This window comes from Dermacentor andersoni, chromosome 4 (assembly GCF_023375885.2).
Source record: "Dermacentor andersoni chromosome 4, qqDerAnde1_hic_scaffold, whole genome shotgun sequence".
NCBI lineage: Eukaryota > Metazoa > Arthropoda > Arachnida > Ixodida > Ixodidae > Dermacentor > Dermacentor andersoni.
In genome coordinates, this window is record NC_092817.1 from 75,736,808 (window position 1) to 75,760,892 (window position 24,085).

The 24,085-nt window shown below is 43.1% G+C and overlaps 1 long non-coding RNA gene across 1 annotated transcript in view; it reads left to right on the forward strand.

Annotated features, from left to right (window-relative positions):
• The window catches only part of LOC129386236 (uncharacterized), a 161,119-nt gene extending 154,880 nt beyond the window's left edge, over positions 1-6,239 (forward strand). The window contains exon 3 of the long non-coding RNA XR_008613683.1: positions 6,010-6,239. This is a non-coding gene — a long non-coding RNA (uncharacterized lncRNA). The remainder of the gene's footprint in view (positions 1-6,009) is intronic.
• The last annotated feature ends 17,846 nt before the right edge of the window (positions 6,240-24,085 follow it).

A 24,085-nucleotide genomic window follows, 5' to 3' on the forward strand; every position in this document is an offset into this window, starting at 1 on the left:
TACAAACGACAGCCGATTGCACGGAGTCTGCAAATGGTTTGACCGCTTCATTCTGCTAGCGTTGGTCAGGTTCAGCCTAACCAACCAACATGCCGGCTCTCTTAGCGAGGCACGATTAAACATACATGCTTGCCTTAAATATGGTGAGTGCTCTACCGACATGCCCTCTTTGCAAGAATTGACGAAGGCTTCCTCTGTAATCTGCCTCCGGCACAAAGAAATATGCATGTATAAGCGGTATTGACGCCGGCTATCACAATAGGCCATCTTATTCGTTAAACGCCCATTAGCTGGCTTCCAACGAACATCGAAACGCGGTCACCGGAACGTCTAGTTTTGAAAAAGTCTAGATAAAAGCATTGGGTCTCTACGCTTTAGTTAACATTTATGTGGCCATACTGGGACTAACTTTGACAGAGTTTGTCATCAATCTTGACAATATTATTTTTGCTTTTTGCTTGACTGCGTAAAACTGAGGGGTCCTCTGTTTGCATTTAAGTCGATGCCGGCCGTACAGCTAAATGACCTTTGTGAAATGAGATCACCTTTAGCCATTCTTTTCTAGATCAGCATTTATAAGCGCTGTTCTCATGCTCAAGAGAGACTTTATATCGTACATTTTATATTAAATTATTTATTACTCAGCTGCTGACAGAAGTGCTGCGGCAATGTTGCGATGTATGGAAAGATAAAATGATCATACGTAATGAACAGGACTCTTGCAGAACTATAGTTCAGCGAGAAACTCTTCTAACATATGCCTAACGCATGGGATGCATTCTCTGTAGGGCAATAATTTTTTAGTACCTTTCAGAAATAGGCCTTATCTGATAGCTTGCGTCATGCTTCACTTCATGACACAGAAGAGCCATAACTTTATAGCCATCACCTCTCCTATAGGTATCCCTTTCAGGGTTACTCGCTTGTTTTTCTTAAATCTTGCTTTCGACTCTTTAGAATCTCAATCGCTTTTTTTCCCCATATATTAGCCGAAACCACAACCCCCGCATTACGCGTGCGACGGACTACCCCACCGGCGCCAAGTTGTGTTTTCGTCTACTTTCATTTCACGTTTCTCCTCTCGGTTAACCCCTTTCTTCTCGTTCATTACATAACAAGGGTCTCGAATCCGGCAATATTCAGGCCTTCAGGTAGCATGAGTGGGTTTATTGACCAGTTGTCTTCACCCAAAAAGATCACGTACTCGTGACGCCTGCGGAAGAAAGGATGCTCCACATCTGCCGCCATGGTTGGTCGCGCTGGCTGACACTCGCTAGGTTAATTCTAGTAATAAAAACATAAGTCCCCAAGAAAGTGGATGGGGAAACGGCGCCGCGGTAGCTAAATTGGTTAGAAAACGACACGCGTAATGCGAAGACGTGAGGTTGTTCCCTACCTGCGGCAAATTTTTTCATCCACTTTCATTGCCATTAATTTAGCATTTCTTTAATTCAATTAGTAAGTACAACTAATTTCACCGTATGTTGCCCTTGGTGTCTGTGTTTGTTGGCTTCTTTATATATATATATATATATATATATATATAAATCTGGAGATCGGCAGAAATAAATATCATCGTCATCCAGTGTCTCTTAGAGAGATCAGCAGAGCATCTTCTCACTTCTCACTCGGCTTTAATAAAGGCCACATCGAAGCAAGGAGATCTCGTGCAATCTGGCGCTGCTTCAAAACGATGTTGATCGTCTTATCATTTTGGCATAATACGCTGCATGGCATGCACGGTGAAGTGCATGCAGCTCTTAAACTCTGCTTCTAACATGCTTATATGTGTGGCGAACATGGCGAGCGAAAAATGAATGAGTAGGTTGGCTTAGTTAGAGATGCCAACATCTCCCCTATCGTCGAAGCGCAAAGTGGGAGCAGGCAAAGGTAGTCAAGCGGTAAAGGTGTCTTTAAAAAATTCGCTTCAGCGATTGCGGAACATGCAAATGGGCATAACCTTACATAAAACTATTATGAAAGCAGCCTAGTAATGACCATAATTCGATGTATAAATAACATATACTCTTTTTTGCACGTTTCTTTTTTCTATTTTACGATACTCCTTCTCTTGCAGCTCCTTTTAGAAAATTTCTCGATTGATGACTACGTATCTCTGGATAACAAGCTCTGTCTACAATATTGTATTGGATTACAAAACTAGCCTGGTCCTACACATAACGTAAAAAGTCAAAATGCTACCATGGCACCACATTATTGTGTTGTAGACTTCTGAGAAGGCCACGCAATGTGAGATGTGAGAACGTCAATGAGCAGCGTTCAATAAAAAGTAGATTCGGGCATTTCGATGTTTCATTGCAAAAGATATGCACACAGAAACTTCGGTTGCCTTACCACCGGGCTTGGTTTTCTTCTTTCTTCAACACAGTTTGGTTTCGTGTATGTCTTTCAGGTGGCCACTCTTAATTTTAGTGCATATGATGATTCAGCCAGCTGCAAAGGTTTTAGTTGAACATATGCCTATAGTATTTAAAGTGTGTGCTTTGTGTAAGTTCAGCACTTTTTTAACTTCATGTTCAGCGTCAATCCTTGGGTGTTCCGTAGTATACCTACTACTCTCGATGTTTTAGGTCTTAATTTACTTGAGCAGTCGTTATTTAGAAAAGAAAGAGGATCTCCTATGTTTAGAAGGTTTATGCGTGACTGCTTCATTACTTCGCAAGTACTCACACTACATGTGATGTTCTAGCATGACGACGGCTCACAGCAGTGACACTTCTACAAGCAGAAGCTGACAAGCACAATTTTACGGCAAAGTTCACATTTCCACTTATTAATAAAGTAATAACTCATAAGACCCCTAGCAAAGTTTTTATAAATTTCGTTTTTGGATAGCATGGGTGCAGAGGGGGCAATTGGAGAATAGCATACAATGAAGACCTTTTTTTCCTGTAAACAATAGCCAAACCAGTGAAGGAGAGCTGTAAGCAACGCCTAGCACTCAATGATCACGTACACTGGAGAAGACCACTTATTTTGGTTACCGATTTGTAAATATGGCGGGGTGCAGCTGGGCAGGCTGATAGAGTATTTATCCTGCTATTTTCGCCTTATAATTCTGGTGGTCACTGAGGTGCTTGTGGGAGAGATATGTCAGGGTAGACGGGGAAGGGACAGACAAATAGCGTTGCTGTGGGAACTTCGTGTTTTCTTGAGTTTTATGCGTATAAAATTATATACATCTTTTGGATGCATCAAGACCTTCTGTATCCGCATGTATTACTCAAATTTGTTTATTTTTTACTTACTTTCTTCCTTTACCGTTTGATTAGTACATGCCTTTATTGTACCCACTATACATATATAACGTCTGGTTATGGTGTAATATATATGTATTATATGTAGTTACATAGAAGTGGGAACTTCATAATTTTCGTAGGAAAGAAGTAAGCCACAACCAGTTCGGAAAAACCGGCGTACGCAACAATTTACGGTAACCACAGTTTGCTTCACTGCCTTTTAATGCTGAGTAAGCTGATATGGCAGTTTCACACCGCTAGGACAGCAGCAATCGGGTCAATAATACATCATTTCGAGAACATGTTGGCGGGCTTGTTTACGTGGATCGACCAGTGAGCATTGATTGAAGCATACCACACCGCAACCCAGTACAGGGTGTCTATGTGGGCTGTTGTTTTGAGCAAACTTTGGCGAGAACTCATACAGTGCAAGCTTTGCGAGCCGCACACATCGCATTTAACTGCAGTATAATCAAGCGGGTTATGAATTGCGCAGTCATAGAGCTAAGTAGTTGTAATTTAGGATTACTTGCTGGTGCTTTTCTAACAAGTCGTTGCAATAAAACAGCCACCTCCCTGCCTCGGCAATACATCCATAAAAGCAGACAGCAAAACAATCAGTTCTAGTAAAGAGCGTGCTTGCAAACTGTCGAAAGTTATAAAAGTGTTGGCTTTTCTTTGATGGTTTTCAGATCCGTGTTGTCGGCGTTGCCGTCCGCAGCACATATCTTGGCAGCTTCTATTGGCGAACGCACACGCGATACCCCGTGCGCTTCTACCAATCAGAGAGGAGAGCTCGGTCACGTGACGCATAGCTTGGTTCCCTCAGTCAGCGCCTTGCTATATGAGGCTCGAGCTGGGGCCCTATAACGTAAAACTATTCCAATATGTTTTTATTCCAATCTCCTGACGTCAAATTTACGTAACCGCCGACGCAAGCATCGGGCGGTCACCCGCAGGGTTGTCCGAACAGACCAATCAAACACCCTCGTCGTTCATGGGAGGTCACTTTTGTTGGCTTGAAAAACGAATAATATTGGCTACAAGGAGTGGCTTGTCTTATCTAATTGGCTGACAAGAGGCGAAGAGCACGCTCAAGTGGCGAGGGATTCGATGGGGCCGAGACACTGCACGAAAATCGATAACCGGATCAGGATGGTGGTGCCGGCGTCTGTGATTGGTCCGCTTTCCCTTACTTAGCTTGCCGTGCCTGGTCGAAAATCGCGGGGGCATGCAACGGAAGCTTAAGAATGACGCTGAAACGGATGCTCATCAAAGAAAAGTTGGCACAACGGGGTCGTAAACATGCCGAATGGGCTCCAAAACGTTACACGGCCACGCCAAAAGTTTTATTCTACGCAAATAAACCCATGCTCTCCGGCAGGTGCGAGACGCCAGTGCCTGAACGATCGGCAGCAGCCATCTTTTATTCCTTTCGGAACGGGGCAGCCTGAGGCTATTCAGAAGAAAATTCAATTTTGTTCAGCATATTAATGCATCTTTAACGCGTACACGTCACTTTGACGCTGTGAGTTTTTGTGGTTTTGTGACTTTGCGTGAAAGGCAGGGGAAGTGGGTGCAGCCCGAAATCTTTTGACCAATAGCCGAGGGCTAATGGCGAAAAGCTGTTGAATCAGAAATAACTATTTTTTTGTGAGGTCAAATCATGCACAGCCAGTGTGTACACGCCATATCAGATGGGGAGCTATCGCGGTTTTCGTGACGTCACGTGACAGACAGTTGAAGTAGGGGTGGTCCAAAAAAGCTTTTGTCCAATCGTGGAGGGCTGATTGCAGGATTGGAATAACAAAGTTTGGAATAGGTTTACGTTATAGTGCCCATGGTTGCCTATGAAATGTAATAAGCCAGAGCAAATGATCGTAAAACGATGAGGCATGTGTCTGCTGCGGCAAAGTGCGGAGGCCACTCAGCCAATCCTTCGCATCCATTAGGAAAGCGGAGGCTTTCACCCAGCGAGACCTGTAGGTAATGAACACGTTTCAGAAGCACTTGAATTTAAAGGGGATGGAAGCATCGACCGTTCAGCAGTCTCGATAAGCAAGAGGCATTTCAAGTATTGGTGGAAAGAAAGGATGAAACAGAGGGATAGGGCGAAATCCGCTACAGGCATACGTAGAGGTACAAGGTAGAGATAAAAGTTTTAAGAAAGAAAATAAAAAGGATTAGGCAGGTGTATACAACATGCTAGAATGTATAGCATGCTGTATTAACTTATACAGACTAGGAGACCATTTGTCACTGCCCTCTGTCAAAGGGGCTGCGAAAAAAATGTTAGGGGACCCTAATCTTTGACTTAGGCGTTTCTTAGTGGCACTCACACCTCGGTGTTGGTGTTCTTTAGGTAAACTTTAGGCGAACGCAACGCATGAACCCGATTCGGAGGCAACAGTTTGTCTTTAATTAGGCTGTTAAATATCATGCCGCCTTCTTGTGCGTGACGTGATTAGTGACGTCATTACTACCGTTTTCTACTTCCAGGTTTACAGGAATTTATCCAATGTTGTGCTCACGTGGCGAGCCTCTAAAGATAACAATGCTGTGCTTTAGTGTGCGGTAATCGGTGATTTCTGATTAATTATAATTATTCCAGGCACTTCAGTAACTCAACTTGCAACTAAGCTTATGCTCTGATATTATTTTTATAATAAAACACATGAATTTTGTAGTGTACTATGGTTTATATTTTTTTCTGATTGTTCTTTAATTTCATGCCCGGTCTTCTCGGGAGGTGAACCTGAAGTGCTGTGCAAGAAACAAGAATGTCAACCGATGCTCGTGCCACCAATAAATCTTCATCACAGTCACGGGTGGCGGAACAGACCAACTGCGTCCGCAGTGTCGTCAAAGTTTTGCTTCGGCGTGGACACTCCTCGCTTTTTTTCTTCGTGAGGCGCTGGCCCCGCCTCAACGTGCCCCCACGTCGTATAACGGGATGGCGTTTACGGGAACACCGGTGGCAGTTGCCGGCTTGGCAGCGTGCTGCGCACTAGGCTGCGCCAGTGTGTGCTTAGAAAGTCAGTGAGCACTCGAGCAGAGTAGAGGAGCCTAGAAGTCTAAGCCAGAATGCTACAAAACACGCTTGACACTAAGTTCGTGTTACTTGCTCATGAAAACCTGCGAGTTTTTTTTTTTCTTTCGCCGTTCTCTAAAGACAATACCTACAAAATAAAGTGGCTTGCTTTAGATTGGTCAAGATCGGGTGAACCGGCGCCTATCTTCACCGTCGGCTATCCAGCTCTATCCAATAAACGCACGCTAAACTGAACAGTTCACTTAGTGGGCGCTTAGAAAACAGCGGCAGTACCAAATAATAAATATAGGGGTAAGAACAAAACAAGGCAGAAGAAAAAAAGTCACATCAGTACCATCACCTCGCACGCGTGTCCGCTCTTTCTGAAGCCATCAACTCTGCCAGTAAAAGCGATCGATAGTTTGCTGACGCATACCCTATATCCCCTCGTGCAACGTGGGTAATTTCAACGATTATGCATGTGTGGTCGTCTGTGACAGGTGTGTGGTCAAATATTGTAGAGCAGCCGCTGCCAGGAATCCTCGTTTTCCATTGCGCACTTTGTTGCAGTGAACGCGAGAGACATTCACCTTGGGCACACGTTTGTCACACGTAAACACACTAAGCCTGTTTGATTATGCTTACCTGACAGCCCCGGTATGTCCGGGACGTTGAATACGCAACGCTTATTGGCGAAAAGAACCGCCTCGGGCATTTCGGGGCTGTCAGAGACGAATAATCGAGGAGACCCACTAATGACAGCACATTCATTAATAGGTCACGCATTTTACTACTTTTCTTGCCGTCCTATTTACAAGTATATATATTCACATGAAATGTCTTTAACATCGCACTGATGGCGTCGCTTGCTATATAAACGCATTTATCGGATAATCGCTTATATATCTGCAGCCGTACTAACCACACACCTTTGGTATCGTGTAGAGGAAAGAAGCCTTTCCTTGATCCAGCATGTGTCGTGTCAACGCCTCTTCTATTTTTTCAATGCCAGTGCAATCGCTCACTCCCCTATGGGAGCTTTTGGTGCGCCCAATGGGTGCGCTTTAGTTCAGTGAGCTGCTGCGATGCGACGCTACCCAGGTGGTGCGACAGGTACGACTACGACTGCTTACGTCACGTGTGCGTCTGATCTCGCGCCGCTGCCGTTCCGCTGGAAAAGCGGTAGACGCTCTGTCCCTGCGTCTGTCAGGTTATCACGCGTCTGTCAGTCTTCCTTCGACTTCCGTCATGAGGCGCCACCCAGATGGTACTCTCCCCCACGACCCTAAAGCAGGTGCGAAGGCTTGCCGACGGGGGAAAATACGAAAGGACGATAGGAGAGGTTGGTGAATGGTCGAATCGGCCACACCTGGCAGGCATTGAAAAAGAAAAAATAGAGAAAGCTGTGGTCGCGTGCACAGATGGCGCTCTTATCGCGCCACGCAAGACGCAATTGGAGCTAAATTTAGCCTCTCGCTTGGCTTCACACAGCCATAGTTCGGCATAAATTAGTCGATCTGAGTGCAGTAGTCCCGTTTGAGAAAGTTCACTATGTCATAATATTTATAAACCACCAAACTCTAACTCGTGTTCATCAGGGTTTATAAGGCCGTCTGCCATAGAGTTTCTAAATAAATACCCTAGAGGGAAATGTGGCGCTAGTGTCTATGGGGGCTCTCATGAGCGTTGCCTCAACCTACATGGGAATGATTGGATGTACAGGCTTCGGATCGACTTCAATCTTAAGACTAGTGGCATTTGCTTGCGGCGTAGTAAACGAAGCTATACTCAATTATTATCGCGTAGAATCTAATTTTATTTCTGCAGTATCTTATATAATGTACAACACGTTACATAAACTTTGACTTTGAGATTGAAGAACGGTTGACTATGATTTATCAAAAGGGGGCACCAGGGTATGCATTCTTGTGTGATTCTGTTCCCGATTTAACGCAAAAGAATAATTATTTATTTATTTTTACAACAGCAATAACAACCATGCATGTACTTATGTAAAATACTCAAGTATTTATGGAAATAAAATTGTTGTGTTGTGAGAAAGTGTCGTGCCCTTGAGAGGAATGCTACAAGTATCGTCTGCTACGGTGCCTGCTCGGTATCCAAACGCGATACTTTTCTCGCAGAAGACAGTCACTTGCGAAGTCTCTCACTCTTTCGAAAGGCTGCGTCGGCTGTCACGATTTAAGCACATCTGCTACAGTGCTAGCTAGGACGCTTGTGGCCTCCTACGAGTATGCTTCTCCTTCCGAAGCATTACGGCGTGGCTTTGTACTTAACCATTTTGTGACACTAGACTGCAGCCAGGAAGCAGCAACTTTTCCTACCACACGTAAGTTTGTCGTCTCGAAGTCCTAAAACAGTCCTTGTATCAGTGGTGCCTTCTTTTTTCTATTCTCAAGTTTGATAAAGCACGTAGCGCTACAGCGCCAGCCTAACACACTTAACAAACCAAGGTCCAAATGGTCAAACCATGTTCTTTCAACGTGTACGATGCCGTCGCTTCCTCGTCAGGGCTTCGACACCACACCGCGACACAAAAATTATCCCAGCCGCTTGCCCAGCGCGATATCGCGACTTCGAGCAACAGAACGAAGGCAGAGAGCTTTGCGTTGCACCGTCCTACTGCGGGCTATAGGAATTGCGCTTCGAGCGAAACCAAAACTGCCCCCCCCCCCCCCCCAAAAAAAAAAAGAAATTTGTGACTAGTTCGCCAGTCAACAGAATGCCAATCCGTAGCCTGTACTTCCCATCATTCCCATGATGGTTGAATGATCGCAGCGCAAGATTTCCCTCTATGCCTTCAGCAATTTGTTGGAGAAATCTTACGCCACGCTTGCTTGACTATGACCACCCTGCGTTCGACGCGTAGGGTTTAGAAGTGGCGTGAAGACGTTCGGGCAGCAAGAAAAAGGGATATACGACTCCTTTGACGATGACGGAACGTTTCAGCCTGAAAGGCTGCGCAAGCGCCGGAGCCCCAACTATCTACGAGTGCGGTGGGCTGGAATGGCACAGTGCTGTTTCGGGAGCCGCGAGTGTTGGGATCATGTCGGGACCCTAGTGTCCGAACACCATCTGTGAAAGAAACGGGCCCCCTAAAAGTAGGGAGTCAGCATGGTTGCACTATTGGACTGTAAGACGCCCACTAGCTGTAACATATAGGCAAGACATGTATATAGGCTCTATACGCAATATGCAAATGAACTTACCTTGTGTATTTGATTGCATTCCCCATTTCTTTCCCCCTAGTGTCCCTACACTCTCCGCAGCACGCATACGACGTTTCAAGCACGCTACTGCGGCTACGTTTCTGATACAGCTTACCCGGTATTTTCTTACGTTACCTATGCTTCACAAATAAACCAGAGTGCCGAACCAAAAATTTTTCGTTTCGGTTCACCGGAAACGGCTCAGTTCAGGTTTAAGAATGAAAGAATAACGATTCAAGTTAATTTGCAAAATCGGACGACAGCTAAAAAGCTACTACACCAAAATAGCACAAATCTGTTTTGTACAAGAACTCGCCACTGCTGCTCAGCTGCACTTCGCGTAATGAATTTCATACCTCCTTTTTTCGAGCCCATTTCTCGCCTATTAAACAACAGTAAAGAGAGCGACGAAGGAAAACTTGTAAATATACGACTAGACGCACCTCGTGTTTTTGTGGGCCTTTTCTACGTCTGCGTCTTTAGCACTTCTCTGCGATAAGACAAGTCATGAACCTAGCTGGCATCGGCCACGCAAATCGCATTATCCCGTGTGCTTGAACCGCGTTTTGCAGGTTCGATCACTACTGTTACCTAAACGGTTTAAATTCTGCTACGGTTTAACTACATTACAATATTGCTTAGGAGTCGGTTTCAGTTCTGGCCAAGATTTTGGATTAGGTAACATTTTAATGGAGATCCGGGCTCCACACTGTAGTGTTTATGGACGAAATATCGCACGCAATAAATAAATAAATAAATAAGCAGGGTAAAGCAGAATTCCAACAGGATAATTTTTAGGACTCCCATTTAGAGGTAACATATTTCATAGTGAGGCAGTTGCACGTGTTGCCGCAAGCTACAATCTCAAGATATTGATTTATCGCCTGAAGTAAATTTTGCTCTATATAAATGCATGATTGACCATTCGCGACTGTGTGTTAATATTTGTATGACTGATCTAGCTCCTATGAATCAGTTCCCCCCTCTCTCCACAATGCCAAGACAGATAGAGCGAAGAGAACACCTTGACAAGATTGCAAATTTCAGCCAGAACGATCACTGCGAGCAATAGCGGGTTCATAATTTCTGTACTGAGCAGGCACTCTAAATGCACTGCTTTAGGGCTACGTGACTCATATATTCTCCGTCATATTGCACAGCTCCGCGATACCACATTTTCTGTAGCGTTATTGAAACTGAAAAACGTAGCAAGAGAAAAACACTTCGCGGACGCAATTTCGTGTAAGTTAAAGACCTCCCTTTGGGCGGGTTTTGTCGAAAATGCCAGATTCGAAGCGGGAGACAATTAGGGGTGTCTCTGTAATTATTAAATGGGTGTGCCACACAGCAAAACAATTAGAAAGTTAGAGAAAAAAAACATTACAGGAAAGAACAAAAACGTCAGAGAGGCCCGTTTCAATCGCGCAAAGTGCCTCCGTAATGACGGCCTTAGCGAAGGGGCGTGATGTCGATGAACGCCCGTATAATAGATTGCTTCGCGCTCGCCTGGGTTACGTTCATACGGGCATGTGCTATCGACTCTATACGGCGCAAGTTTACTGAAGAGTATGTTTAGGAGGCAAAGGGGCGGGGGCTGCTATCAATAAGTGGCGATTACGATTATCACTGAGCGCAAAACAAACAGCGGAAGTCGCTCACCAATGAACTATCGTCACACGCGGTGAACTTCCCTATCTGCCGGCGAGGCCATAACTCGCATTCACGCAGTTCAATTTGGGGCATTACGCAAGTTTTTGCGACCTGACTGTTGGCTTCTGCGCGGTGTGTTGGTAATTTTTATAAACTGTAAGCGATAAAATTACTGGTTCTCTGATATCACGAGAGCTGTGTCAAGGCGAATGCAACGCGACCGGTAAAAGTTAGAGATTTTTAAAATTGCAATGCCTTTTTACTCTTCGGTCTGGGTTCCAAGTGACGCTCCACCCACATTATCTCGTACCGTGGTTGGCTGGCAAAGAACGGTGAATGATGAAAAAAGAATAAAATAAAGTGAGCGGAACCCTTTCATTTCACCGCTCTTGTACTTCTCTATTGATCGACGTCGTTTAATGATATGAGCCACGCTTTGCAAATATTGGCATCGTCATTGGAAGCACTGCTTCTTTGGGCATTAACACAAACTCGTCTCCTAGCGTTTTCGGTTCAAGCTGAAACCATAACAGAGCCGTTAGTTGAAAACAGAAGCCTGAGCAAAATAGGGAAATAGCAAAGGTTTAGCAGCGCAAGAATGCGTCGGGACCTTGCGAGACTAACGCTATTAGGCTGACGGGGGGTGTCCTATTGACGTTATCGTTTCTCCACTAATTTTAGCGGTATATTATTGGAACATTTCTGAAATATGATTACAAAAGGTATTATAGGCACAGCTTCCGATAGGAATTTAAATTACAGAAGCAAACTCGTAAAAACGGGTCTAACTGGTGTGCATGATGGTTACCATGATACCGTGTATTTTATCAGGAGAACTATCCAGTGGAAGCGCATGCATGATCAAGATGGAGCATTTGAAGTCATAACGAAATGCAAATTGTACTTAGTAATTTGTGATGTGCAAGCTGTAATGAAGTTTTTGTTGAATTGTTCGTGTAGCACGCATTGTTCGCTCTGTATTAGATATATGCAACTCACGTTACTGGCGATAAAGACAAGTAGAATGTTCCGAAAGTTGTTACGAAGGTATTTCTCGAGCTATAGTAATTGAACCCGGTCAAATAAATTTAGAAAAGGCTGAGCTGTGACGACCTGGTGCAGTATGAAGACGTCCCCATGCACATGTGAAAATCAAATAAAGAACTCTATCGTAAACTTTTCAGAGTTCTTCAGCCACTGCTTGTAAAGATAAAAATTGCTTGATGGAGAGTCAAACTAAATACTTCCCTCCCAGTGTCGTAATAAGAGCCTCTCAATGTCCCCATCAATGATTGAAAAGCAGGGACACGAACGATACAGGAGTAAGAGGAAAGAACCAAGAAAGAAGGACTGGCGTGCCTGAGTTGTCCGTAGTATGAGTTTCACTTGATTGATGTGAAACAAACAACCCTATTCTTCCTTGTTTCCTGTAGGCACTACGAGACACTCAAAATATAAAGCACGCGAGTTTGTTTTCTGGACTGTCCCCATCCTATACACCACTGTGCAGCTTCATCGATGTTACCCTTTTTGTGTTTATTTTATCCCAGAATAAGAAACAACTTCAATTAGTGCCAAGATTGTGGTCCATTCAATGTCTTATTTTTATGGGCGTTAATTGCCTCAATCAACAAGCTCTAATTAGCCTTCAGAGGACAGCACTCTTTGGGAGTATCGCTTTCAATATACTTTTCCAAGCTCCTAACTTTTCAGCACTTTCTGTCTACTCCTATTACCTACTATTAAAACGTCAGTGCGCCTAGTAGCACAAGAGAAAGGCTAATTGGTTCACCGAACTACTGCGGAACGAGAGGTGAGACGTCGCTGTCAATTAGAACAGGCACTAATCTCTGTCAGAATATTTTGTCGATTTTTAACTGCGGCTAAAAGTTTGAAAAAGTGCGGGCTTCAGCCGTTGACTAGCTGTTTGTATTTGTGTAACCTTTACCGTTTCAAAATAGTATTAGCTTCGCATTGTCGTCGCTTCTTTTGTTTGCTCAGCGTAATTAGAAAAGCTTGTCCAGTATTGGCAATTTTCTTTCCCGGAATGCAGCTCATATCCAACAGAAAAGCACTCTCTATTTAGTATATCCTAGAGAACTTGCAGCTGACATAAGGAATTATAATATGGATAAAATTGAACATGCTCTCAGGAACGGAGGAAGCCTAAAAGCAGTAAAGAAGAAACTAGGAATTGGCAAGAATCAGATGTATGCGCTAAGAGACAAAGCCGGCAATATCATTACAAATATGGATGAGATAGTTCAAGTGGCTGAGGAGTTCTATAGAGATTTGTACAGTACCAGTGGCACCCAGGATGATAATGGGAGAGAGAATAGTCTAGAGGAATTCGAAATCCCACAGGTAACGCCGGAAGAAGTAAAGAAAGCCTTGGGAGCTATGCAAAGGGGGAAGGCAGCTGGGGAGGATCAGGTAACACCAGATCTGTTGAAGGATAGTGGGCAGATTGTTCTAGAGAAACTGGCCACCCTGTATACGCAATGCCTCATGACTTCGAGCGTACCGGAATCTTGGAAAAACGCTGACATAATCCTAATCCATAAGAAAGGGGACGCCAAAGACTTGAAAAATTATAGACCGATCAGCTTACTGTCTGTTGCCTACAAAGTATTTACTAAGGTAATTGCAAATAGAATCAGGAACACCTTAGACTTCCGTCAAGAAAAGGACCAGGCAGGATTCCGTAAAGGCTACTCAACAATAGACCATATTCACACTATCAATGAGGTGATAGAAAAATGTGCGGAATATAACCAACCTTTATATATAGCATTCATTGATTACGAGAAAGCGTTTGATTCAGTCGAAACCTCAGCAGTCATGGAGGCATTGCGGAATCAGGGTGTAGACGAGCCGTATGTAACAATACTGAAAGATATCTATAGCGGCTCCACAGCCACCGTAGTCCTCCATAAAGAAAGCAACAAAATCCCAATAAAGAAAGGCGTCAGGCAGGGAGATACGATCTCTCCAATGCTACTCATAGCGTGTTTATAGGAGGTATTCAGAGACCTGGATTGGGGAGAATTGGGGATAACAGTTAATGAAGAATGCCTTAGTAAATTGCGATTCGCTGATGATATTGCCTTGCTTAGTAACTCAGGGGACCAACTGCAATGCATGCTCACTGACCTGGAGAGGCAAAGCCGAAGGGTGGGTCTAAAAATTAATCTGCAGAAAACTAAAGTAATGTTTAACAGTCTCGGAAGAGAACAGCAGTTTACGATAGGTAGTGAGGCACTGGAAGTGGTAAGGGAATACATCTATTTAGGACAGGTAGTGACTGCGGATCCGGATCATGAGACTGAAATAATCAGAAGAATAAGAATGGGCTGGGGTGCGTTTGGCAGGCATTCTCAGATCATGAACAGCAGGTTGCCATTATCCCTCAAGAGAAAAGTTCATAACCACTGTATCTTACTAGTACTCACGTACGGGGCGGAAACCCGGAGACTTACGAAAAGGGTTCTACTTAAATTGAGGACGACGCAACGAGCTATGGAAAGAAGAATGTTAGGTGTAACGTTAAGGGATAAGAAAAGAGCAGATTGCGTGAGGGAACAAACGCGAGTTAATGATATCTTAGTTGAAATCAAGAAAACCAAATGGGGCATGGGGACACGTAATGAGGAGGGAAGATAACCGATGTTCATCAGGAGTTATGCAATGGATTCCAAGGGAAGGGAAGCGTAGCAGAGGGCGACAGAAAGTTAGGTGGCTGGATGAGATTAAGAAGTTTGCAGGGACAACATGGTCACGTACATGACCGAGGTAGTTGGAGAAGTATGGGAGAGGCCTTTGCCCTGCAGTGGGCGTAACCAGGCTGGTGATGATGATGATGAAAGAACTTGCAGAAGCAGCTTCGTGCTATCGCGCTTTCAAATGTGTTTGCTTCTTTTTTAGCTTGAGAACAAACTGAAGACGGCACTTTTTAAACAAAATATGCTGACAGCGAAGTGGAATCGCTCCAATATGGAGAGCCACAAGACATTCTCGTTTTGCATTGCTTGATTCTGTATGTTTTATCTCAAGTTCGGATGAAGTTTGGAGTAGCCTAACTTTATTCGCTGGCTGAATATCTGCAAGCATGCAACGATAAACAGGAGACGCTCGACTTTACGACTGTAGTGGCAGTCCTTTTAGAGCTACAGCGAAATAACTTGCGAATTTCGCTGCTAAATGTGGCTACCGAATATTGTCGTGTATGTTTGTTTCGCATTTATTCCGCCAATACAGCATACGTCATCACTACAGACGGGATGTTGGGGCACTGAAAAATTCTGTTTTAGAAGCCTATAACAGGCACCAAAGCAATAATTTGAGGCATGTATAGGCACTAATAACGGTCTTTAAGGTGCTTGTAGAGGCCCAATTAATAAGTGCTTCCTCTGTGCACCTAAGGATAAATTATGGTTTTCTAGCAAACACAGCCCGCTAAGCCCCTGATTCGTGCAATTAATTTTAGTTTCTTTATAATACGTAATAAGGCAAGTACATGGCGTCGGTTACGATATATGTCTCCAATGTAGTGCGACTAGAGACCACAGAAAAAAACGTGAAAGTAGTGACAAACAAGCACTTTCTTAAGATTTGCGACTTTCGTGTTGCTCCTGTTTTTACGAAGTATTAATCTGTATGCAGAAAGGGGACACTCAACATCTGCAGAAGTTAGCGGCAGATACTTCGGAATTTTCGATGATCCTGTGAACTCTGGTATTGCAGACTGTTCGACGGCCAAAACCTTTGAGAGTTCTGTCGGTTACCGAAACCTGTGATTTTCGTTCGAGACTGAAGTTGAGAACTAACTGTGTCAGCAACCATTGGGGCTGGTGGTGAACCTTTCGTAAATACCCAAAATGAGTCCTACATTCCGGATCAGGCTTGCGCCCGAGCATTCAGTAAGTTTGTCGATGATGTCTGCTAAAAACGTGAAGTGAGCGCACGACTGTCACCTTCAAATGTATGCTCAAGTAGAGCAGCTTGAACAATTCCCGCAGCAGTGCTCCAGTCGGCTGCAAAGGTTTTAGTAACAGTCTTTAAACCGGCAAAGTGTTTGGGGTAAGAATCGCCTGCCTCCAGTCAAGTTATGCAGCGGGTGATAGCGTTACAAACAAAATGAGGCTAGGACAAAACACGGAAAAAGTCATTTTTAGTTTTGGAAAATCTCATGCAGGCGCGAACGTCGAGATGGGCATTTATAGCACGATAAAAGTGCCACAAAAATGTTTCTGTGCCAAATAAACGTTGCACTTTGTTTTTGATAGGCACGCGATAGTTTGTACCGAGCATCAGAAAACATCGCTGCAAGTTGTCTGGCTTTAATGTCACTTTTATACCTCCATCTGGTTAGGCGAATCACACTGGCACGTTGAAATAATAAAAATGGGGTCATGTACCTCGAGTAGGAGTGAATGAGAGAATTTGTGGTTTCTTTTTGGTTCATGACAATATTAGTGCACCTCCTCATTTATGACAGGTGGATAGTGTGTGTAAATTGTAGATTCCATAAGAAGGTTTCGCTAAATGGTCCTGGCAATGGCGCAGCAATGACCAGACGTATGGCGCTGCGACAGTTTGCATAAAGTACGATTGTACGTTAGTCGTACGTTGCTTGAATTAGCCCTCCTAACTTTTGAAATAAGATTTTTGTGTTGGATAATTTTAACTGCAATAGGCGATTGTTCTAACAGACGCATTTGTATCTTTGAAATATACATCTTATAAGCAATTATTCCTAATATTTTTAGGTATTTGTTCTTTTGTAAATATCTAAGCACCAGTGCTGCACTGCTCCAGCATTAACAAAATTATTATTTTCATAAGGTGCGCTGCACAATTGCAATGCAGCCCTTTACCTTTCCCACGGACCATATGTAAGCGATAATTTAAAACCACACGCGAGCAAAAAAAGACAAAAGAAGACAAGTAGGCAAAATGTCTTGCTTTTTGTTTGTAGATAGTGCCTCTCAAAGTTGTTTTTGTTCTCGTCGTTACTTTTCAGTGATGTCCTGCTCTCTCGTTCTCCTCACCGCAACAAGACGCGGGAAGAGGAACAATAGGCAAAGTCTTGTTTCGTTATCACATCCTTGAAGAACTTCCGAAGGCAGAAGAATGGCAAGTGGTTCACCAGAGGAAAGCGCTAGAGGCCTTTTGTTTTCCTAATGGCTCCCATTAGGAGGAACTAACAGGGGCAGTGCATAGCACGTCGCGGTTCTTATCAACGAAATGTATTCGTGGTCGTTGGCGCACCTGACTGGATATTTACGGAGGAAACGTGCCGTGGGCCATCCTTTCGATCAGCATGGCACGAGCATGGAGCTACGCTTGCAGTTCATTCGAGTCTCGTAAGAGTACTTGTTATCTCAAGGGCTTAGAGAGCTAAAGCAGCAATGCTGCTCTTTTTATGGTAAGTTGGCATAATGGCTAGGCCATAATAAGAAGCTGGACGAACTATCATTTGGAGAAGCTTACCGCGGCATTTTTAAACCATAATTGGGGCTTACATGAAAGAATAATCGCGAATAATTCTTGTTCAAGGTGAAGTAGAACGCCTGAAGGCAAATACTCAAGTAGAAAGAAGACACCTATCTTGTAAGGCAATTCAAACCTAGATAGCAAATACCGGATCGATACTTGTACTTTTTATCACGGAAGTAGTACACCAAACATATGTGCACCACAGTTATTGTGCCTGTCTGCAATCAGCTTTCGCGCTGAAGTTTTGAATTGGTTTAGCTTTCTTGTTCTACTTCCTCTAATCTTTTCTAGTTTCCTTTCTCCTTTCTCCTTTTCAAGCGAATGCGTCCAGTATTCCTTTTAGGAGACAACTGCTGGCCCGCTTCTTTTTCTCCCTTTGTAGCATTTATGTATTTTTGCAAGTTTAAAAATAATACCATTGGGCAATAAATTTAAGCAGAACTTCGGCCTAGACGAGCTAAATCACAAATAAACTCATTTTTCCCAATAAACGAGACATGTTTCTCAGTTCACTTTCCTCTTTTTGTTTTTTAAAACATGGGCCTGTTATCTCCACCTTGCTTTCACCTTAATGTGTGCACATAATAAAATTTGCTCAAACGCTTCCGTCTCTATATAACTTCGTTTTGCACGGCCCCAGTCAAAATACGCATGAAACATATGCTCCCTGTACTTGTAAAGCCATATCATCGCTCGACATTTTATATAGAGGCGTATGTCAGAATCAGAATCAGAATTTATTGTTAGAAGTTGGGTCAAATTACAAATATTTAATATGCAGGAGGAGGTCCCATAGTCAAAGACTGTATCGGGACCTCTTGTACAAGAATAGTTATGATAATTGACATCTCAAAGCAACAGTAGCATATAATAAGGTATTATAGAAGCAACAAGAAATGAACATTAACAGTGCAAAATATAGAATTCATTACAAACAATAACAAGGCTTAGCTTATCTCACGGTAGCATAAAGAATTCTACGTGAAGAAAATACCAGCAGATTATTTACAAGAACAAAAACAAACAAAAAAGCAAAAAGCACGGACAAAGAACGGTTACAGTACATTTTCTCATTAGTTGGTCAATAATAAATGCATTTTGAGTTCCCTTTTGAATTGGTGTAAAGATATTGTATTTTTCACAATGAGAGCAAGAGTGTTCCATGCTGATATGGAAGTGAATTGCACGGTTTGTTTACCGTAGTTAGTGCGCATTCGTGGTCAAAGAAAAATGTTATTCAACGCGAATCTGGCGGTACTACTAGTTGTCAGGTTAGATGGTGAAAATGTGATCGATGATAGCTCATTATGTAGAAATCTGTAGAAAAATATACCTAGGTTGTACTTAGTGAGCCTAGAAATAGTAAGGATGTTATTCTCGTGTATTAAGGAAGTGGCATTAGAAAAGTGTGAACAATAGGTAATTCTGATGGCTCGGTTCTGAACTGTCTGTAATGACGCAATATGACTATTATAGGTGTTTCGCCAACATATTATACCATAAGTAATGTGAGAGTGGACGAAAGAGTGGTAAAGTAAGAGCAATGTGGTACGTGTGAAGTAAGGGCGTGCTTTAATTAAGATGCTTATACCGTAAGCTATTTTCTTTTTTAAAGCGGGCAATGTGATTCTGATATTTCAGATTACAATCAAGTAGAACGCCAAGGAAAGATGAACATGAACTTGGATGAAGGCAAGGGGGATCAAGACTGATTGGTGGAATCGAAGCTATGTTTCGCTTATGTGAAGAGAATACAACAAATTTAGTCTTAGTTGCATTAATAGATAACATGTTGACATTGCACCAACTTAGAATGTATTCTAAGTCAGCGTTTAGCTTATTAACGAGAGATGAGATACCTTTATGAAAAGTGAATATTGTGGTATCATCAGCGTACAAAATGCATATTGAAATGCATATTCCCATACAAACCTTTGTGACCAGATGCGATTACCGTGTGGGCCAAATGGGACTTTTTTATTGTCTGGGAAAAGAAATAACTCAACATGCAAGGTTCACGAATACCGTAGTGCACCTACCGATACTAAACTATGCGTAGCTTTCCCGCCCCTTCAATTTCTTTGGTGTTCTCGTGCTTGATAAAGAATGGAAAATCTGACCTGCTTATTTAATTGGAGGTAAGCGTCATCATCATCATCATCACGTATTTTCCAATAATGGGTCTTTTCGGGCTATTACGCAACGCTGGAGAAATGTACAAGTCAGCTGTATTATTGAACTTATTTCCGGCTTACAGGTCGAGAACAGATCGTTCTAGTGTTTGCTGAGCTACCGTTAAGGCAGGCCATAGTGGTTGAGAAGGTCGAGACGAGACAACCGATTGCTGTTGTGTGAACGCGCACCCTTTGTTATCAGTTTCCTGTTTCCTTTCTTTTCTCATTCTTTTCTCGCTGCCACTTTCTCTAGATTAATGTAGCAGAGAAGCTGCAACCTGGTTAGCCTCCTTGTCTTTTCATTTTTTCTCTCGCTCTCATGAGAAGTGTTGCTCTAAAAAAAATACTTGCAGGCTACATTAGGCACTGAAGGAAGGCCAGAATGAGGCTTGGAGATGATACTCATTACAAGTTGTGTCTCTATACTGCGGTGAAAAAATAGTCGAAAATTCAAACAAATGCCAAGAACATTGAGTTGCGACAATAGGCGTAAGACTATTTAAAAACCCAAAAGAGAGCGAGAAAATCCATCTCATTTCTTTTATAGTCAAAGCAACGAACGAGACATTTCGTCATAGAAACTAACATACATTATGCACTTCAAGAAATAAAATCACCAACAGTTGACAATGATGTTAATAAATTTCAAGATATTTTTTTTCTTTTTTTGCTTAGTGAGATGTGCTGTTTTAAACCATTAATGTGGCTTGATTTCGCGCATAAGCTAACCGAGTGCTAGACGGCTCGTCTTTTTGCGTAGCACGGAGGTTGTAATGGTTTCGTACAACTCCTGTTAGAATCTATGTGCTGTGTATTTGAGCGGATGATTTATGTCCACGTCTTTTTCTACAAATTTTTCCAGTACTCTTATATCGAGTATTTAAGCACGTACGTACTCAGCATCAACGCGTGCAGCCCTGATGATTCATCGGGGAGAGGCGACGTGAGTGGGAGGGTTGGAGGTCTGGTGAAGTTCACATATCTTCAACACAATTTGAGCCGCGCAGATGAGGAGGCCCGTGGCAAATAGCGCTATTGTACAAAACGTTTCTGTCGTAGTCTATGGCCGCTTCATCATAGTGAACTCTCTGTGAACGAAAATGAACTGGCGGTGCTGCCACTCTGAAGCCAAAATTTCGGGGCTATGTTCGGATAAAAAAACCAAAAGAAAGCTTCAAAAGATACTGCCGAAGTACTTTGTTACTGACTAGTTTGTTCATACTGAACAGGTAACAGTGAACACGACATAGAGAGAACGAACATTTAGTAAAACGAAGGGAAACCGCTAGCTCCTTCGACGGGCCCTGCGCGTGGGTGGAGTCCTCAGTCCATGACTCCATGAGCCGCGGCTGCCCGGCGTGTTCTCACGACCAGATCGAGCTGGTCCAGGGACTCCAGACAGCGCGGTGTCCCGCTCTTGTGTGGTGGGTTGTGGTTCTGCAGGTTTGGCGCTCGTGAGGTGGCACGCCCAAGCGTCATGGTAGAGCGTGACCGGAGCATTGCAGTCTGGGCATTTCTGCGGGTATTGTGTGGGATACACGGCGTGATATAGTGTGCGGTGCTGAATGGTGTTAGTCTGAAGCAACCATAGAGGCGTGAACCTTGTTGCACAATGTGTCTTCAGTACTCGGTCTGGCCCTCGGTCCTATATCTCCTTCTAGAACATTTCGTGTATCTTGCGCAGCATGTAACTCCTTGAAAACATTCAATGGTGGAGTGTATTTCGCCATCATCATCATCATCATCATCATCATCATCATCATCAGCCTGGTTAAGCCCACTGCAGGGCAAAGGCCTCTCCCATACTTCTCCAACTACCCCGGTCATGTACTAATTGTGGCCATGCTGTCTCTGTAAACTTAATCTCATCCGCCCACCTAACTTTCTGCCGCCCCCTGCTACGCTATCCTTCCCTTGGAATCCAGTCCGTAACCCTTAATGACCATCGGTTATCTTCCCTCCTAATTACATGTCCTGCCCATGCCCATTTCTTTTTCTTGATTTCAACTAACATGTCAATAACTAAGATGCGCTTGTTCCCTCACCCAATCTGCTCTTTTCTTATTCCTTAACGTTACACCCATCATTCTTCTTCCCATAGCTCGTTGCGTCGTCCTCAATTTAAGTAGAATCCTTTTCGTAAGCCTCCAGGTTTCTGCCCCGTACGTAAGTACTGGTAAGACACAGCTGTTATACACTTTTGTCTTGTATTTCGCCAGTGTGCCCTTATTCCTCATCAGCAACTGTTCCGAACAAAAGGTGATTTTGTGATATCCTATACCATTGAATGGGACAGCCCGATGAACGGAGGTGTGAGATGCTGTCCCTATCTTTCTTGACTTCACTGCACGCTTTTTCGTTACTTTATTACTTTATTTGCAGGTTTATTTTTTTACAGCTTGCAAGTTTTTTTTTTTTTTTGTTTGCTCGTTGATATGTTTCTTGCTAAATCCTATTTAGAAAACAATTACGACATCTAAGCGCGTGTATCCTGTGGGATAAACGAATTGGTAAGCTTGCCGTAGCCAGAACAGGCGTGGAAAAAAAATACCATATCATAAGAGACGAGTAGCACATCGAGTGGCAAGTTCATTTCGTCAACATTGAAAAAAAGCAACCTAGTCAGTCATTTACAGGGTAAAAAATTTCACAACCTTCACGTGTGTTTTGATCTGTCCCATAATAGCATGAGTATAGAGGCACTCTAAAAACCGGCAGAAATGGGTGTTACAATTCACATATTAAAATGAAGTACGTTTGGTCGAACTATTATCGAATTAAATTTCAGTGGCGATTTAATGGTAAATGCGAGAGGAATGATTAGCATTACGTCACACCTCTTTGAGGTCCCGGATCCATGATTTTGCCATGACATGACAAAGTGTTCTTGAGGAACTCGCTCAACACACCTTCTGCCGCTTCTGGGAACGAAGTGCGACTGACACTGGTCCGGAGCCGGCCACCACCAGCTGGACTATATATACATCTACTACGTAACTGACTTCCCACACTTCACACGCATACACTTTTTTTTCACTTTGGCACTCCTAATGCTGATGCATTAAGACAAATTTCCTAAGCGTGCTGCACTTGTTTCATTTGGCATTACGACGTGTACTGAATATGATCGGAGGCAAATAATTCATCGGTAGATAGGTCGCACGTGTATTTTAACCGAGGAACTTGAGGTGGGCGGCAGACACTGTATCCATTCTGCCCTACAGCAGAAACATCTAAACACTTCTGATGCTGGTACCTGTATATTTAATTTGTGCCCAAACTTGCGTCGTATTTTCTGGTTAAAACACGTTGGCGGGCTGGTTGGTTGGAATCCATACGAGGACGTAGAAAGAAGCAGATACAGAGAGACAGCGCTTATAGGAACGACGCTGTCTCTGTGTATCTGTTTCTTTCTACGTCCTTGTTCAGTCGCGCTTATGCACTCTATCGTATTTTGCGGCAACTTCCACACTGATTAAACCCAACAGAACAGCTTATAATGCATATGTGCATGAAAAAAAGAAAGCCCTAAAGTAATCAATCTGCTTATATGCAGAAAAAACGTAGACTTATATTAATGTAATTTATCATACAAACAAGTTATAGCTAAAACAAAAATTCTTTACTACTAAATTGCTTCGTTTCTTTAAGAATCATATAACACATCGGACCTTGCTTCGCAGAAAATACATTCATGCTTAAAACCTCTCCTTAAATCCCTTGCAGCTGTAGAGACAAATTTGCACATAAAAGAACACGCGAACTGATGTAAGAACACCAATGTTATAACGTGCATATGAACTCCATGTATATCGAGTGCATACACTGTAGTTAAAACACCCTGCATATGGTATGCTTAAAAGATGCAACAACCGATGTAGATTTTCAAACACACATTGAGTATGCTTATGGAAATTAATCTATCTATTGTATTACAGCAGAGCTGTTAGCCTCTAGTTCGTCGGGATTTTCATGGCGTGCTCACCCAAAAAGTGCAGCTGGAAAAGGGATTTTCGTAAGAGTTTCCGCTTAACGAAATTATGTTTTCTCGTATATTGGAATTACACTCCGATGCTATTACATCTGCAGGTTGTGGGTAAGTCGTTCTTCAACAAATTTCCTGACACATTTTAGTTCGAGAAATGCAACTTGTTCAATAACCCATTTGCGCTAGGCTGACGGCCTACAATAATGAGGATATGCTATACTAATGGCACCGCCACCTAGTGGCAGCCGTTACTC